The following is a 15,878-nucleotide window of genomic DNA, read 5'->3' as shown; positions in this document are numbered from 1 at the left end:
CTCTCTCTCTCTCTCTCTCTCTCTCTCTCTCTCTTCCTATACCTCTCTCTCTCTCTCTCTCTCTCTCTCTCTCTCTCTCTCTCTCTCTCTCTCTCTCTCTCTCTCTCTCTCTCTCTCTCTATCTTCCTATACCTCTCTCTCTCTCTCTCTCTCTCTCTCTCTGCTCTCGCTCCTTCTCTCCATTCCTCCTCTCTTTATCTCCCTACCCTCCCCCTCTATCTCTCTTTTTCTCAAATTCTCTATTTTCATCTCCTCAGTAACTCTGAACGGCAGATACAGGTCAGAGAGAGCTGACAGATTGTGTATAGCAGCTATTATAAATGGTTTGCTCTCTATTTTCTCTCCTCTTTCTCCTCCTCTCCTCCTTTGTCTCCCGACCTCCTCTACCTCTCCCTCGCTCTGACAGCCTGTCTTTGGCAGCTATTAAAGTATGGTTCACCAGATACATTACCAGCTTTTAAAGCAGGTTTCACCAGATACTTTACCAGTTCACCAGATACTTTACCTGTTACCAGTTCACCAGATACTTTACCAGTTCACCAGATACTTTACCAGTTACCAGATACTTTACCAGTTCACCAGATACTTTACCTGTTACCAGTTCACCAGATACTTTACCAGTTCACCAGATACTTTACCAGTTACCAGTTCACCAGATACTTTACCAGTTACCAGTTCACCAGATACTTTACCAGTTCACCAGATACTTTACCAGTTCCCCAGATACTTTACTTTACCAGTTACCAGTTCCTCAGATACTTTACTTTACCAGTTACCAGTTCGCCAGATTCTTTACTTTACCAGTTACCAGTTCCCCAGATACTTTACTTTACCAGTTACCAGTTCACCAGATACTTTACCAGTTCACCAGATTCTTTACCAGTTACCAGTTCACCAGATACTTTACCAGTTACCAGTTCACCAGATACTTTACTTTACCAGTTACCAGTTCCCCAGATACTTTACTTTACCAGTTACCAGTTCCCCAGATACTTTACCTTACCAGTTACCAGTTCCCAAGATACTTTACTTTACCAGTTACCAGTTCCCCAGATACTTTACTTTACCAGTTACCAGTTCACCAGATACTTTACCAGTTACCAGTTCCCCAGATACTTTACCAGTTTCCTGTTCACCAGATACTTTACCAGTTCACCAGATTCTTTACCAGTTCACCAGATTCTTTACCAGTTACCAGTTACCCAGATAGTTTACCAGTTTCCTGTTCAACAGATACTTTACCAGTTCCCCAGATACTTTACCAGTTCACCAGATTCTTTACCAGTTACCAGTTACCCAGATACTTTACCAGTTTCCTGTTCACCAGATACTTTACCAGTTACCAGTTCACCAGATACTTTACCAGTTACCAGAATCTTTACCAGTTACCAGTTCCCCAGATACTTTACCAGTTTCCTGTTCACCAGATACTTTACCAATTCACCAAATACTTTACCAGTTCCTCAGATACTTTACCAGTTACCAGTTCACCAGATACTTTACCAGTTCACCAGATACTTTACTTTACCAGTTACCAGTTCACCAAATACTTTACCAGTTCACCAGATACTTTACCAGTTCACCAAATACTTTACCAGTTCACCAGATACCTTACTTTACCAGTTACCAGTTCACCAAATACTTTACCAGTTCACCAGATACTTTACCAGTTCACCAGATACTTTACTTTACTAGTTACCAGTTCACCAGATACTTTACCAGTTACCAGTTCACCAGATACTTTACCAGTTACCAGTTCACCAAATACTTTACCAGCTACCAGTTCACCAGATACTTTACCAGCTACCAGTTCACCAAATACTTTACCAGCTACCAGTTCACCGGTTACTTTACCAGCTACCAGTTCACCAGATACTTTACCAGTTACCAGTTCACCAGATACTTTACCAGCTACCAGTTCACCAGATACTTTACCAGTTACAAGTTCACCAAATACTTTACCAGTTCACCAGATACTTTACCAGTTACCAGTTCCCCAGATACTTTACCAGCTACCAGTTCACCAAATACTTTACCAGTTCACCAAATACTTTACCAGTTATCAGTTCACCAGATACTTTACCAGTTACCAGTTCACCAAATACTTTACCAGTTCACCAGATACTTTACCAGTTACCAGTTCACCAGATACTTTACCAGTTCACCAGATACTTTACCAGCTACCAGTTCACCAGATACTTTACCAGTTACCAGTTCACCAGATACTTTACCAGTTACCAGTTCACCAGATACTTTACCAGTTCACCAGATACTTTACCAGCTACCAGTTCACCATATACTTTACCAGTTCACCAGATACTTTACGAGTTCACCAGATACTTTACCAGTTCACCAGATACTTTACTAGTTCACCAAATACTTTACCAGTTACCTGTTCACCAGATACTTTACCAGTTCACCAGATACTTTACCAGCCAACAGTTCACCAGATACTTTACCAGTTCACCAGATACTTTACTAGTTCACCAGATACTTTACCAGCTACCAGTTCACCATATACTTTACCAGTTCGCCAGATACTTTACCAGTTACCAGTTCACCATATACTTTACCAGTTCACCAGATACTTTACCAGCTACCAGTTCACCATATACTTTACCAGTTCACCAAATACTTTACCAGCTACCAGTTCACCAGATACTTTACCAGTTCACCAAATACTTTACCAGCTACCAGTTCCCCAGATACTTTACCAGTTCACCAGATACTTTACCAGCTACCAGTTCACCATATACTTTACCAGTTCACCAAATACTTTACCAGCTACCAGTTCACCATATACTTTACCAGTTCACCAGATACTTTACCAGCTACCAGTTCACCATATACTTTACCAGTTCACCAAATACTTTACCAGCTACCAGTTCACCATATACTTTACCAGTTCACCAGATACTTTACCAGCTACCAGTTCACCATATACTTTACCAGTTCACCAAATACTTTACCAGCTATCAGTTCACCAGATACTTTACCAGCTACCAGTTCCCCAGATACTTTACCAGTTCACCAGATACTTTACCAGCTACCAGTTCACCATATACTTTACCAGTTCACCAAATACTTTACCAGCTACCAGTTCCCCAGATACTTTACCAGTTCACCAGATACTTTACCAGCTACCAGTTCACCATATACTTTACCAGTTCACCAAATACTTTACCAGCTACCAGTTCACCAGATACTTTACCAGTTCACCAGATACTTTACCAGCTACCAGTTCACCATATACTTTACCAGTTCACCAGATACTTTACCAGCTACCAGTTCACCATATACTTTACCAGTTCACCAAATACTTTACCAGCTACCAGTTCACCAGATACTTTACCAGCTACCAGTTCCCCAGATACTTTACCAGTTCACCAGATACTTTACCAGCTACCAGTTCACCATATACTTTACCAGTTCACCAAATACTTTACCAGCTACCAGTTCACCATATAATTTACCAGTTCACCAGATACTTTACCAGCTACCAGTTCACCAGATACTTTACCAGCTACCAGTTCCCCAGATACTTTACCAGTTCACCAGATACTTTACCAGCTACCAGTTCACCATATACTTTACCAGTTCACCAATTACTTTACCAGCTACCAGTTCACCAGATACTTTACCAGCTACCAGTTCCCCAGATACTTTACCAGCTACCAGTTCACCAGATACTTTACCAGTTACCAGTTCACCAGATACTCAGAAAAGCCCTCCAAGGACGTCCATCCGCCAGGAAGATGCAGAGTCCATTAAAATTGGGGGATGGAAGGATGGAGGGGCAGGACAGGAAATAAAGAAAGTGGGAATAGGAGAGTTTTTGTCCTCAGTTCGCTTGGAGTGTATTTCACTGGTGTACATGTCACTTTGCTTCTATCCCACCAGCCAACACCTCCAAACCCATTGGTCTATAGACATGAATGTCATTAGGCATATCATCCATACTTCACTTCCTCATTTCCTTATTGCAATTTATTTAGGGTTTTCCTTTCTTTCCTTCTTCTTTCACTCTGCTAAGCTGTCTCCTTTCCTCCTCCTTTCACTCTGCTTAGCTGTCTCCTTTCCTCCTTCTTTCACTCTGCTAAGCTGTCTCCTTTCCTCCTTCTTTCACTCTGCTAAGCGGTCTCCTTTCCTCCTTCTTTTATTCTGCTAAGCTGTCTCCTTTTCTCCTCCTTTCACTCTGCTAAGCTGTCTCCTTTCCTCCTCCTTTCACTCTGCTAAGCTGTCTCCTTTCCTCCTCCTTTCACTCTGCTAAGCTGTCTCCTTTCCTCCTCCTTTCACTCTGCTAAGCTGTCTCCTTTTCCTCCTTCTTTCACTCTGCTAAACTGGCTCCTTTCATTCCTCCTTTCACTCTGCTTAACTGTCTCCTTTTCCTTCTTCTTTCATTCTGCTAAGCTGCCTCCTTTTCCTCCTGTTTTTCACTCTGCTTAGCTGTCTCCTTTCCTCCTCCTTTCACTCTGCAAAACTGTCTCCTTTCCTCCTTCTTTCACTCTGCTAAACTGTCTCCTTTCATTCCTCCTTTCACTCTGCTAAACTGTCTCCTTTCCTTCTTCTTTCATTCTGCTAAGCTGCCTCCTTTTCCTCCTCCTTTCATTCTGCTAAACTGTCTCCTTTCCTCCTCCTTTCACTCTGCTAAGCTGTCTCCTTTCCTCCTCCTTTCACTCTGCTAAGCTGTCTCCTTTCCTCCTCCTTTCACTCTGCTAAGCTGTCTCCTTTCCTCCTCCTTTCACTCTGCTAAGCTGTCTCCTTTTCCTCCTCCTTTCACTCTGCTTAGCTGTCTCCTTTCCTCCTTCTTTCACTCTGCTAAGCTGTCTCCTTTCCTCCTTCTTTCACTCTGCTAAACTGTCTCCTTTCCTTCTTCTTTCATTCTGCTAAGCTGCCTCCTTTTCCTCCTCCTTTCATTCTGCTAAGCTGCCTCCTTTTCCTCCTCCTTTCATTCTGCTAAGCTGTCTCCTTTCCTCCTCCTTTCACTCTGCTAAGCTGTCTCCTTTCATTCCTCCTTTCACTCTGCTTAGCCTTCTCCTTTCCTCCTCCTTTCACTCTGCTAAACTGTCTCCTTTCCTCCTTCTTTCACTCTGCTAAGCTGTCTCCTTTTCCTCCTCCTTTCACTCTGATTAGCTGTCTCCTTTCCTCCTTCTTTCACTCTGCTAAACTGTCTCCTTTCATTCCTCCTTTCACTCTGCTAAACTGTCTCCTTTCCTTCTTCTTTCATTCTGCTAAGCTGCCTCCTTTTCCTCCTCCTTTCATTCTGCTAAGCTGCCTCCTTTTCCTCCTCCTTTCATTCTGCTAAGCTGTCTCCTTCCTCCTCCTTTCACTCTGCTAAACTGCCTCCTTTCATTCCTCCTTTCACTCTGCTAAACTGTCTCCTTTCCTCCTTCTTTCACTCTGCTAAGCTGTCTCCTTTCCTCCTCCTTTCACTCTGCTAAGCTGTCTCCTTTTCCTCCTCCTTTCACTCTGCTAAGCTGTCTCCTTTTCCTCCTCCTTTCACTCTGCTAAGCTGTCTCCTGTTCCTCCTCCTTTCACTCTGCTTAGCTGTCTCCTTTCCTCCTCCTTTCACTCTGCTAAGCTGTCTCCTTTCTTTCCTCCTTTCACTCTGCTAAGCTGTCTCCTTTTCCTCCTCCTTTCACTCTGCTAAGCTGTCTCCTTTCCTCCTCCTTTCACTCTGCTAAGCTGTCTCCTTTCTTTCCTCCTTTCACTCTGCTAAGCTGTCTCCTTTCCTCCTCCTTTCACTCTGCTAAGCTGTCTCCTTTCTTCCTCCTTTCACTCTGCTAAGCTGTCTCCTTTCCTCCTCCTTTCACTCTGCTAAGCTGTCTCCTTTCCTCCTCCTTTCACCCTGCTAAGCTGTCTCCTTTTCCTCCTCCTTTCACTCTGCTAAGCTGTCTCCTTTCTTTCCTCCTTTCACTCTGCTAAGCTGTCTCCTTTCCTCCTTTCACTCTGCTAAGCTGTCTCCTTTCATTCCTCCTTTCACCCTGCTAAGCTGTCTCCTTTCCTCCTCCTTTCACTCTGCTAAGCTGACTCCTTTCTTTCCTCCTTTTATTCTGCTAAGCTGTCTCCTTTCCTCCTCCTTTCACCCTGCTAAGCTGTCTCCTTTTCCTCCTCCTTTCACTCTGCTAAGCTGTCTCCTTTCTTTCCTCCTTTCACTCTGCTAAGCTGTCTCCTTTTCCTCCTCCTTTCACTCTGCTAAGCTGTCTCCTTTCTTTCCTCCTTTCACTCTGCTAAGCTGTCTCTTTTCCTCCTTCTTCCCCCTTCTGTGTTTTCCCACGACGTCTCCAGGTTTCTCTCAGGGTTTAACGGTGTGTACTGTCTGTAACTGTTACAGGATGGGGTTGGCAGGTAAACACAGAAACACAGGATGTAGACTAAGCTAAGCCAGTATGAGTAAACATTGTATTACACTGTGCCCCACACACACACACACACACACACACACACACACACACACACGCACGCACGCACGCACGCACGCGCGCACACACGCACACACGCACACACGCACACACGCACACAAACACACACACGTGCATGCACACACGCACTCACCCACACACACGCACACACCACTTTGGCCAGTCGCCTGGGAAAAACCCTGATCTGACCTATCAGGTATAAACCAGTCTTGGTAAAACCCCAGTTAAATAGCAATATTGTTGATTCTCAAACGACCTTAGTGGTGATGGGGCTTTTATGGAAACACATGATTATTGATTATTAGGTCACAACATAACCGCATGCCTTTACACTCTCATGTTAACAACATGCCTTTACACTCTCCCGTTAACAACATGCCTTTACACTCTCCCGTTAACCACAGGCCTTTACACTCTCCCGTTAACAACACACCTTTACACTCTCCCGTTAACAACATGCTTTACACTCTCCCGTTAACAACATGCCTTTACACTCTCCCGTTAACAACATGCCTTTACACTCTCCCGTTAACAACATGCCTTTACACTCTCCCGTTAACAACACGCCTTTACACTCTCCCGTTAACAACATGCTTTACACTCTCCCGTTAACAACATGCCTTTACACTCTCCCGTTAACAACATGCCTTTACACTCTCCCGTTAACAACATGCCTTTACACTCTCCCGTTAACCACAGGCCTTTACACTCTCCCGTTAACAACACGCCTTTACACTCTCCCGTTAACAACATGCTTTACACTCTCCCGTTAACAACATGCCTTTACACTCTCCCGTTAACAACATGCCTTTACACTCTCCCGTTAACAACACGCCTTTAAACTCTCCCGTTAACAACATGCCTTTACACTCTCCCGTTAACAACATGCCTTTACACTCTCCCGTTAAAAACACGTCTTTACACTCTCCCGTTAACAACATGCCTTTACACTCTCCCGTTAACAACATGCCTTTACACTCTCCCGTTAACAACACGCCTTTACACTCTCCCGTTAACAACAGGCCTTTACACTCTCCCGTTAACAACATGCCTTTACACTGTCCCGTTAACAACATGCCTTTACACTCTCCCGTTAACAACACGCCTTTACACTCTCCCGTTAACAACACGCCTTTACACTCTCCCGTTAACAACACGCCTTTACACTCTCCCGTTAACAACACGCCTTTACACTCTCCCGTTAACAACACGCCTTTACACTCTCCCGTTAACAACACGCCTTTACACTCTCCCGTTAACAACATGCCTTTACACTGTCCCGTTAACAACATGCCATTACACTCTCCCGTTAACAACATGCCTTTACACTCTCCAATTAACAACATGCCTTTACACTCTCCCGTTAACAACATGCCTTTACACTCTCCCGTTAACAACATGCCTTTGCACTCTCCCGTTAACAACATGCCTTTACACTGTCCCGTTAACAACATGCCTTTACACTCTCCCGTTAACAACATGCCTTTACACTCTCCCGTTAACAACATGCCTTTACACTCTCCCGTTAACACCATGGTCTCTAAGTCCAATACTATTTGCTATGCAGCCCTCGTTCTCCCTGGGGAAGTGTAAAAAGCGTCTATCTTGTCCATAGGCCTGGTCACTCTGACAGACAGACAGCCCTCACAGAGAGGACATCTTGTCCATATGCCTGGTCCCTGTGACAGACAGACCTCTCAGAGAGGACATCTTGTCCATAGGCCTGGTCCCTGTGACAGACAGACCTCTCAGAGAGGACATCTTGTCCATAGGCCTGGTCCCTGTGACAGACAGACCTCTCAGAGAGGACATCTTATCCATAGGCCTGGTCCATGTGACAGACAGACCTCTCAGAGAGGACATTTTGTCCATAGGCCTGGTCCCTGTGACAGACAGACCTCTCAGAGAGGACATCTTGTCCATAGGCCTGGTCCATGTGACAGACAGACCTCTGAGAGGACATCTTATCCATAGGCCTGGTCCATGTGACAGACAGACCTCTCAGAGAGGACATCTTATCCATAGGCCTGGTCCCTGTAACAGACAGACCTCTCAGAGAGGACAAGACATGTTGTTTGTTGTCCAGAGAGGAACAGGATATGTAGAGGATGGTAATGGGATCACTTTCATTTAAGAATGTACACTGACACACACACACACACACACACACACACACACACACACACACACACACACACACACACACACACACACACACACACACACACACACACACACACACACACACACACACACACACAACATGGTTGGCAGTCCCAGCTCAGTCATATTGTTACAGCTGGGTCCATGTCCTGGGGCCACAGGGAAATACTGCCTCTCTGGCAGGAACAAGGGGTTTTCCTTCAGAAATGCCCGTCCTGTGCCGAACCAATGTTACAGCTGTTTATCTCAGCACGTCCCCTGTAGTACTGACTGACCTCTCTGTCACTGTTGAAGCCATATATATCATCACGTCCTCTGTAGTACTGACTGACCTCTCTGTCACTGTTGAAGCCATATATATCATCACGTCCTCTGTAGTACTGACTGACCTCTCTGTCACTGTTGAAGCCATATATATCATCACGTCCTCTGTAGTACTGACTGACCTCTCTGTCACTGTTGAAGCCATATATATCATCACGTCCTCTGTAGTACAGACTGACCTCTCTGTTACTGTTGAAGCCATATATATCATCACGTCCTCTGTAGTACTGACTGACCTCTCTGTCACTGTTGAAGCCATATATATCATCACGTCCTCTGTAGTACAGACTGACCTCTCTGTTACTGTTGAAGCCTATATATCATCACGTCTCTCTGTAGTACTGAACTGACCTCTCTGTCACTGTTGAAGTCCATATATATCATCCACGTCTCTGTAGTACTGACTGACTCCTTCTGTTAACTGTTGAAGCCATATAGCTAATCATCACGTCCTCATGTAGTACTGACTGACCTCTCTGTCCTGTTGAAGCCTAATATATATCATCACGTCCTCTGTCAGTAACTGACTGACCTCTCTGTCAGCTGTTGAAGCCATAGATATCATCAACGTCCTTCTGTAGTACTAGACTGACCTCTCTGTCACTGTTGGAAGCCATATATATCATCAGATCCTCTGTAGTCCTGACTGACCTCTCGGTCACTGTTGAAGCCATAAATATCACACGTCCTCGTGTAGTACTGACTGACCTCTCTGTCACTGTTGAATCCATATAATCATCACGCCTCTGTAGTACGAATGACCTCTCTGTCCCTGTGAAGCCATCATATCTATCTCACTCACGGCCTCTCTGTAGTAGGCCTCTTCACTGTTGAAGCCATGTATATCATCACGTCCTCTGTAGTACTGACTGCCTCTCTGTCACTTGTTGAAGCATATATATCATCACGTCCTCGTGTAGTACTCTGACCCTCTCTGTCAATGTTGAAAGCAATATATATCATCACGTCCTCGGTAGTACTGGGACCTCTCTGTCACTGTTGAAGCCATATATATCATCACATCCTCTGTAGTACTGAACCTCTCTGTCACTGTTGAAGCCATATATATCATCACGTCCTCTGTAGTACTGACTGACCTCTCTGTCACTGTTGAAGCCATATATATCATCACGTCCTCTGTAGTACTGGCCTCTGTCACTGTTGAAGCCATATATATCATCACGTCCTCTGTAGTACTGACCTCTCTGTCACTGTTGAAGCCATATATATCATCACGTCTTCTGTAGTACTGACCTCTCTGTCACTGTTGAAGCCATATATATCATCACGTCCTCTGTAGTACTGACTGACCTCTCTGTCACTGTTGAAGCCATATATATCATCACATCCTCTGTAGTACTGACTGACCTCTCTGTCACTGTTGAAGCCATATATATCATCACGTCCTCTGTAGTACTGACCTCTCTGTCACTGTTGAAGCCATATATATCATCACGTCCTCTGTAGTACTGGCCTCTGTCACTGTTGAAGCCATATATATCATCACGTCCTCTGTAGTACTGACTGACCTCTCTGTCACTGTTGAAGCCATATATATCATCACGTCCTCTGTAGTACTGACTGACCTCTCTGTCACTGTTGAAGCCATATATATCATCACGTCCTCTGTAGTACTGGCCTCTGTCACTGTTGAAGCCATATATATCATCACGTCCTCTGTAGTACTGACCTCTCTGTCACTGTTGAAGCCATATATATCATCACGTCCTCTGTAGTACTGACCTCTCTGTCACTGTTGAAGCCATATATATCATCACGTCCTCTGTAGTACTGACTGACCTCTCTGTCACTGTTGAAGCCATATATATCATCACGTCCTCTGTAGTACTGACTGACCTCTCTGTCACTGTTGAAGCCATATATATCATCACGTCCTCTGTAGTACTGACCTCTCTGTCACTGTTGAAGCCATATATATCATCACGTCCTCTGTAGTACTGACTGACCTCTCTGTCACTGTTGAAGCCATAATATCATCACGTCCTCTGTAGTACTGACCTCTCTGTTACTGTTGAAGCCATATATATCATCACGTCCTCTGGTTTGTATACTGACTGACTCTCTGTCACTGTTGAAGCCATATATATCATCACGTCCTCTGTAGTACTGACTGACCTCTCTGTCACTGTTGAAGCCATATATATCATCACGTCCTCTGTAGTACTGACTGACCTCTCTGTCACTGTTAAGCCATATATATCATCACGTCCTCTGTAGTACTGACTGACTCTCTGTCACTGTTGAAGCCATATATATCATCACGTCCTCTGTAGTACTGACTGACCTCTCTGTCACTGTTGAAGCCATATATATCATCACGTCCTCTGTAGTACTGACGCCTCTCTGTCACTGTTGAAGCCATATATTCATAACGTCCTCTGTAGTACTGACTGACCTCTCTGTCACTGTTGAAGCAATATATATCATCACGTCCTCTGTAGTATGACTGACTTCTCTGTCACTGTTGAAGCCATATATATCATCACGTCCTCTGTAGTATGACTGACCTCTCTGTCACTGTTGAAGCCATATATATCATCACGTCCTCTGTAGTACTGACTGACCTCTCTGTCACTGTTGAAGCCATATATATCATCACGTCCTCTGTAGTACTGACCTCTCTGTTACTGTTGAAGCCATATATATCATCACGTCCTCTGTAGTACTGACTGACCTCTCTGTTACTGTTGAAGCCATATATATCATCACGTCCTCTGTAGTACTGACTGACCTCTCTGTTACTGTTGAAGCCATATATATCATCATATCCTCTGTAGTACTGACCTCTCTGTCACTGTTGAAGCCATATATATCATCACGTCCTCTGTAGTACTGACTGACCTCTCTGTCACTGTTAAGCCATATATATCATCACGTCCTCTGTAGTACTGACTGACCTCTCTGTCATTGTTGAAGCCATATATATCATCACGTCCTCTGTAGTACTGACTGACCTCTCTGTCACTGTTGAAGCCATATATATCATCACTCCTCTGTATACTGACTGACCTCTCTGTCACTGTTGAAGCCATATATATCATCATATCCTCTGTAGTACTGACCTCTCTGTCACGTTGAAGCCATATATTCATCACGTCCTCTGTAGTACTGACTGACCTCTCTGTCACTGTTGAAGCCATATATATCATCACGTCCTCTGTAGTACTGACTGACCTCTGTCACTGTTGAAGCCATATATATCATCATATCCTCTGTAGTACTGACCTCTCTGTACTGTTGAAGCCAATATATCATCACGTCCTCTGTAGTACTGACTGACCTCTCTGTCACTGTTGAAGCCATATATATCATCACGTCCTCTGTAGTACTGCGACCTCTCTGTCACTGTTGAAGCCATATATATCATCACGTCCTCTGTAGTACGACTGACCTCTCTGTACTGTTGAAGCCATATATATCATCACGTCCTCTGTAGTACTGACTGACCTCTCTGTCACTGTTGAAGCCATATATATCATCACGTCCTCTGTAGTACTGACTGACCTCTCTGTCACTGTTGAAGCCTATATATCATCACGTCCTCTGTATACTGACTGACCTCTCTGTCACTGTTGAAGCCATATATATCATCACGTCCTCTGTAGTACGACTACCTCTCTGTCACTGTTGAAGCCATATATATCATCACGTCCTCTGTAGTACTGACTGACCTCTCGTCACTGTTGAAGCCATATATATCATCACACGTCCTCTGTAGTACTGACTGACCTCTCTGTCACGTTTGAAGCCATATATATCATCACGTCCTCTGTATTACTGACTGACCTCTCTGTCACTGTTGAAGCCATATATATCATCACGTCCTCTGTAGTACTGACTGACCTCTCTGTCCTGTTGAAGCCATATATATCATCACGTCCTCTGTAGTACTGACTGACCTCTCTGTCACTGTTGAAGCCATATATATCATACGTCCTCTGTAGTACTGACTGACCTCTCTGTCACTGTTGAAGCCATATATCATCACTCCCTGTAGTACTGACTGACCTCTCTGTCACTGTTGAAGCAATATATTCATCACGTCCTCTGTAGTACTGACCTCTCTGTCACTGTTGAAGCCTATATATCATCACGTCCTCTGTAGTACTGAGCCTCCTGTCACTGTTGAAGCCATATATATCATCACGTCCTCTGTAGTACTGACTGAGCCTCTCTGTCACTGTTGAAGCCATATTATCATCACGTCCTCTGTAGTACTGACTGACCTCTCTGTCACTGTTGAAGCCCATATATATCATCACGTCCTCTTGTAGTACTGGCCTCTGTTTCACTGTTGAAGCCATATATATCATCACTCCTCTGTAGTACTGACTCTCTGTCACTGTTGAAGCCATTATAATCATCACGTCCTCTGTAGTACTGACGACCTCTCTGTCACGTTTGAAGCCATATATATCATCACGTCCTCTGTAGTACTGACTGACCTCTCTGTACTGTTGAAGCCATAATATCATCACGTCCTCTGTAGTACTGACTGACTCTCTGTCACTGTTGAAGCCATATATATCATCACGTCCTCTGTAGTACTGACTGACCCCTCTGTCACTGTTGAAGCCATATATATCATCACGTCCTCTGTAGTACTGACTGACCTCTCTGTCACTGTTGAAGCCATATATATCATCACGTCCTCTGTAGTACTGACTGACCTCTCTGTCACTGTTGAAGCCATATATATCATCACGTCCTCTGTAGTATACTGACCTCTCTGTACTGTTGAAGCCATAATATACATCACGTCCTCTGTAGTACTGACTGACCTCTCGGTCACTGTTGAAGCCATATATATCATCACGTCCTCTGTAGTACTGACTGACCTCTCTGTCACTGTTGAAGCCATATATATCATCACGTCCTCTGTAGTACTGACTGACCTCTCTGTCACTGTTGAAGCCATATATATCATCACGTCCTCTGTATACTGACTGACCTCTCTGTCACTGTTGAAGCCATATATATCATCACGTCCTCTGTAGTACTGACTGACCTCTCTGTCACTGTTGAAGCCATATATATCATCACATCCTCTGTAGTACTGACCTCTCTGTCACTGTTGAAGCCATATATATCATCACGTCCTCTGTAGTACTCTGACCTCTCTGTCACTGTTGAAGCCATATATATCACACGTCCTCTGTAGTACTGACTGACCTCTCTGTCACTGTTGAAGCCATATATATAATCACGTCCTCTGTAGTACTGACTGACCTCTCTGTCACTGTTGAAGGCCATATATATCATCACGTCCTCTGTAGTACTGACCTCTCTGTCACTGTTGAAGCCATATATATCATCACGTCCTCTGTAGTACTGACTGACCTCTCTGTCACTGTTGAAGCCATATATATCATCACGTCCTCTGTAGTACTGACCTCTCTTGTACTGTTGAAGCCATATATATCATCACGTCCTCTGTATACTGACTGACCTCTCTGTCACTGTTGAAGCCATATATATCATCACGTCCTCTGTAGTACTGACCTCCTGTTACTGTTGAAGCCATATATATCATCACGTCCTCTGTAGTACTGACTGACCTCTCTGTCACTGTTGAAGCCATATATATCATCACGTCCTCTGTAGTACTGACTGACCTCTCTGTCACTGTTGAAGCCATATATATCATCACATCCTCTGTAGTACTGACTGACATCTCTGTCACTGTTGAAGCCATATATATCATCACATCCTCTGTAGTACTGACTGACCTCTCTGTCACTGTTGAAGCCATATATATCCTCACGTCCTCTGTAGTACTGACTGACCTCTCTGTCACTGTTGAAGCCATATATATCATCACGTCCTCTGTATATGGACTGACCTCTCTGTCACTGTTGAAGCCATATATATCATCACGTCCTCTGTAGTACTGACTGACTCTCTGTTACTGTTGAAGCCATATATATCATCACGTCCTCTGTAGTACTGACTGACCTCTCTGTCACTGTTGAAGCCATATATATCATCACGTCCTCTGTAGTACTGACTGACCTCTGTCACTGTTGAAGCCATATATATCATCACGTCCTCTGTATACTGACTGATCTCTCTGTTCACTGTTGAAGCCATATATATCATCACGTCCTCTGTAGTACTGACTGACCTCTCTGTCACTGTTGAAGCCAATTATATCATCACTTCCTCTGTAGTACTGACGCTCTCTGTCACTGTTGAAGCCATATATATCATCACGTCCTCTGTAGTACTGACTGACCTCTCTGTCACTGTTGAAGCCATATATATCATCACGTCCTCTGTAGTACTGACGACCTCTCTGTCACTGTTGAAGCCATATATATCATCACGTCTCTGTATACTGACTGACCTCTCTGTCACTGTTGAAGCCATATATATCATCACGTCCTCTGTAGTATGACTGACCTCTCTGTCACTGTTGAAGCCATATTATCATCACGTCCTCTGTAATACTGACCTCTCTGTACTGTTGAAGCCATATATATCATCACGTCCTCTGTAGTACTGACTGACCTCTCTGTTACTGTTGAAGCCATATATATCATCATTCCCTGTAGTACTTGACCTCTCTTCACTGTTGAAGCCATATATTCATCACGTCCTCTGTAGTACTGACTGACCTCTCTGTCACTGTTGAAGCCATATATATCATCACTTCCTCTGTAGTACTGACTGACCTCTCTGTCACTGTTGAAGCACATATATATCATCACGTCCCTGTAGTACTGACTGACCTCTCTGTCACTGTTGAAGCCAATATATCATCACTCCTCTGTAGTACTGACTGACCTCTCTGTCACTGTTGAAGCCATATATACATCATATCCTCTGTAGTACTGACCTCTCTGTCACTGTTGAAGCCATATATATCATCACGTCCTCTGTAGTACTGACTGACCTCTCTGTCACTGTTGAAGCCATATATATCATCACGTCCTCTGTAGTACTGAC

The sequence above is a fragment of the Salvelinus namaycush genome, chromosome 35, assembly GCF_016432855.1.
Source record: "Salvelinus namaycush isolate Seneca chromosome 35, SaNama_1.0, whole genome shotgun sequence".
NCBI classification, from domain to species: Eukaryota; Metazoa; Chordata; class Actinopteri; order Salmoniformes; family Salmonidae; genus Salvelinus; species Salvelinus namaycush.
This window is presented reverse-complemented; position numbering follows the sequence as displayed.